This window comes from Mauremys reevesii, linkage group 13, assembly GCF_016161935.1.
Source record: "Mauremys reevesii isolate NIE-2019 linkage group 13, ASM1616193v1, whole genome shotgun sequence".
Taxonomy (NCBI): domain Eukaryota; kingdom Metazoa; phylum Chordata; order Testudines; family Geoemydidae; genus Mauremys; species Mauremys reevesii.
This window is the reverse complement of record NC_052635.1, coordinates 698,884-703,320: the sequence shown is the minus strand read 5'-3', so window position 1 is coordinate 703,320 and position 4,437 is coordinate 698,884.

Below are 4,437 nucleotides of genomic sequence, written 5' to 3'. Positions count from 1 at the left end.
TGTCTTAATTGACCTGGAGCAGCTGCCATTTACTTATCCTGGTACCAGGGATTTGTTTAACCTGCGGCTAATATATCTATCTCCCACTACTTTTCTATAGCCATCTGGCCTTGCCCCATCACAGTTAACATTAGGAAAAGCCTCCTGTCAGGTTGTTAACCACTGGAATAAGTTAGCGAGTAAGTTGTGGAATCTCCATCATTGGTGGTTTCTAAGACCAGGTTAGACAAACACCTGTCAGGGATGGTCTAGATCAGGGGTTCTCAAACTTGGTCTGTGGCTTGTTCAGGCTAATCCCCTGGCGGGCCATGAGGCACTTTGTTTACCTGAGCGTCCGCAGGTATCAGGGGCGGCTCTAGGCATTTCGCCGCCCCAGGCACAGCAGGCAGGCTGCCTTCGGTGGCTTGCCTGCGGAGGGTCCGCTGAAGCCGCAGAACCAGCGGACCCTCCACAGGCAAGCCGCCGAAGGCAGCCTGCCTGCTGCCCTCGTGACGACCGGCAGAGCCCCCCCTGCAGCTTGCAGCCCCAAGCACGGGCTTGGCATGCTGGGCCCTGGAGCCGTCCCTGGCAGGTACAGCTGCTCGCAGCTCCCAGTGGATGTGGTTTGCTGAGAGCTGCTTTTCAAATCCTCCATTCGCTCACCCATGAACCACCCATCAGTGACTGTCTCCCTAGCATTGAGAGTCATCAGGAGGCCAGCCCGCTCCAGGGGAGCTGCTGGTACCACCGGAAGGTTTGGTAAGTACCGGTGTAAGTCCAGGTCACTGTGGAGACGTCTCCTTCCCACACAACCCATGACTCGGGTTCCTAAACCAACAGGGACTCACAGCAGGAGATTGCAGGGAAATAAAATTACAGCATTAGAGCGATGTATATCAGAGTGTTACAGTATCTGTTTAACCTCATGTCTGTCTTTCTGCCAGAAGCTGGGAATGGATGACAGGGGATGGATCACTTGGTGATTATCTGTTCGGTTCATTCCCTCTGGGGCACCTGGCATTGGCTGCTATTGGAAGACAGGATACTGGGCTGGATGTGGTCTTACCTAGTATGGCCATTCTTAAGTCTCTCTCCCAGTCTATCTATGTATCTTTCTTTCTTCTGTTGCCTCTCTCTAATTTCTTAACTCTCCTATCTATCCACGTCCATCTGTCCTTCCCTCTGCATCATCTATACATACATCAATCTGTTGTAAAATGCAGTTTCCATATCTCTCTCCCTCTCTCTCTCCCTCCCTCTCTCTCTCTCTCTCCCTCTCAATGCTCTTCTGAAGTCTTGAAAAAAGGAGGTAAGAAATGCCAACAAATGTTCCAAATCACTACAAACACTGAAATAGAACAGTGATGCCTCCAGTTGGCAGCCCCCTCTCTCTTTATGTGTGCAGTAACTCTTAATCATCCTAAACCCTGAATCAAATGCTGCTTCAGCCATTTCTGATTCAACATCCCAGAAGTGAAGCAGCTAGGTTGGGAGAGGCCAGAGTATTCTGAGCACAGACTTACAGTAGAAGTGAAGAAAGACCCAAGGGCATTTTCAGCCTCATGGCTCTGAGTTGAGTGGCGTTAATTTAGTGACACCTGAGACATTCAAAGCACTGAGATACACTAGCTCCCAGTCTCGCCTCTGCCTGAGGGCTTGGCTACACTTGAAACTTCAAAGCGCTGCCGTGGGAGCGCTGCCGCGGAAGCGCTTTGAAGTGCGAGTGTGGTCGCGGCACCAGCACTGGGAGACAGCTCTCCCAGCGCAGCAGGTTCTCCACCTCCCCGTGAGGATTAGCTTAAAGCACTGGGAGCCACGCTCCCAGCGCTGGGGCACTGTTTACACTGGCGCTTTACAGCGCTGTAACTTGCTGTGCTCAGGGGGGTGTTTTTTCACACCCCTGAGCGAGAAACTTGCAGCGTTGTAAAGCGCCAGTGTAGCCAAGGCCTAAAGTGTTTGTGCCTCAGGCTCATCACATGACACATAACCCAGGTTGAGGTACCATATTTGCCTCTGCTTGCTAGGCACCAAGCTGAACTGCTTTCTTGCTGCTCTGCAACCCTGGCCATAGGGACTGTCATAAACAGATACTTAAGGGTTAAGGTCTCTTTTACCTTGTGACGGGGCGGGACAGCCCCGCACGGGTACAGCAGGGGTTAACCCTTCCTTGCTAGCAGAGGAAGCCACGCCCAGGAAGTTCTGCTGGGCATGCTCTAACTGGCAGACAGGTATAAAAGGCTGCAGGTCTGCTCAGTCTGGGCTGACCACCGGGGGAGAAGGACGCAGACCGTCAGCTCCTGCGGGAGGAGAGCCAGGGAGCCTGGACCGGGACGTCAGCCGGGCAGAAGCCGTACCGGAGACCCCGGAGAGGGACGCCGGCCGGAGGGGACCTACGGGGGAACCGCTCCCACAACGCCAACGTCCGACTAGACGGGGTAGGAAGTGACCCAGGGGACTTTAGAAACTGACAGCCTTAAAGCTGCGGCACCGCTCGGCGTGTTGCGGGCGGATCCCCGCCGAGCGGGTGGCAAGGAGAGCTTGCCACAATCAGGGCCCTGGGTCGGGACTCGGAGGAGAGGGCGGGCCCGAGTCCCCCTACCCCACCCCGTGATACCCCACCCCGAGGGGGGGGATTTATGGACTCCGGTCTCTAGGCCGCGCTACCCCGCCCCGAAGGGGGCGCTTATGGACTCCGGCCGCCAGGCCACACTACCCCGCCCCAGAGAGGGGGGGGTTTATGGACTCCGGCCGTTAGGCCGCGCTACCCCACCCCGAAGGGGTGTTTATGGACTCCGGCCGTTAGGCCGCACTACCCCACCCCGAAGGGGGCGCTTATGGACTCCGGCCGCTAGGCCGCGCTACCCCACCCCGAAGGGGTGTTTATGGACTCCGGCCGCTAGGCCGCGCTACCCGGCCCCGAAGGGGGCGCTTATGGACTCCGGCCGCTAGGCGCACCCCCACCCCGTAGGGGTGTGTATGGACTCCGGCCGCTAGGCGTGCTACCTCGCCCGAAGCGCCACGGACTCCGACCGCTAGGCGTGCTACTCTACCCGGAGGGGTGTCCGTAGACTCTGGCGTAAGGGCCGCACACGCCGGCTACCAGAGACGGACCGAAAGACAAGCGAGTGGTGCAGTGCTAGGCCCCACCCCGCCCCTGCCGCGAGGGGGCGCTGGGGCACCTGGCCCATCACAATTGGCACCTGACCAGGGACCTGAACGGGCCTGAGATAAGGCCACAGGACCCAATATGGACCCCGAGAAACTTTTGAAGTGGCTGCTGGAGAATCAGCAGCAGCAGATGGCGCAACAGCAGCAGCAGCAAACTCAGCTGCTCCAGCAGCTGGCGGCCCAGCAGCAGGCACAAGCCGCACAGCGACAGGAACAGCAGCAGCAACTGATCCGGGAGCTGACAACCCAGCAACAGGCGAACCAGGAGCGGCTGGTTCAACAGATGGCGGCACTAATCGGCCCGGCACCGAGTACGCCTCTAGGGGCCATCAGGGGCAACCCTGGCGAGGGTCTCGCGGGATTACCCGTGCGCCTAGCTAAGATGGGACCGGGGGATGACCCCAGGCCTTCCTCGTGACCTTTGAACGAGTCGCGACTGCCGTACAGGGGCCCCGACCTCATTGGGCCACGTTACTGGCACCCTTCCGGTCGGGCCCAGCTCAAGCGGGCGTCGAACTTGGACCCCAAGACGCACTGGACTACACGAAGGTCAAGGCCGCCATCTTGGACGAAGTTGGCGTCAGCCTGGAGACCTACCGCCAGCGACTCCGCCAGGAACGATACACGCCAGGGGCCAGGCCGCGGGCCGCGGCCCAGCGAATCCGGGGCCTCTGTTGGAGGTGGCTGGAGCCGGAAGGGCGGATGGGCGTTCAAGTGGCCGAGATGGTAGCCCTAGAGCAGTTCCTGCAAGCCCTGCCTCCGGGAGGGAAGGAATGGGTGCAGCGACACCGCCCCAAGACCCTCGCGGACGCGGTTTCCCGGATGGAGGACTACCAGGCAGCAGATGGGGCATTGAAGACCAACCCCCAGGGGGGAGAGCCTGGTGGACGGAGCCCAGGGCAGGCCCGGGGGCCACGTAAGGGGGACGGGGGAGAGCCTCGGCGGCATGTCCAGCCCCCCGGAATACCAGTAACCCGGGGCCCTAGGGCGACACCCCGAGGAGATATCCCGCGACGACTGGAGGAGGCGCCAGTAAGGCCGGGCAGCCCCCGCCACAACCCTATCGAGGAAGCGAGACGGGACCGCTGCTACGAGTGCGGTCAGGTAGGGCACTTCAGGAGGGAGTGCCCGTACCTGGATTGCAATTATGGGCAGGTGTTGACGGCGGGTCACCGGGCCCGGACTTGGGAGCCGGGGAAAATTGTTCTGCCGGTGAAGGTGGATGGGACGTCTGCCTGGGCCTTAGTTGACTCCGGGTGTAGCCAGACGGTTATTCGGGAGGGGCTGATT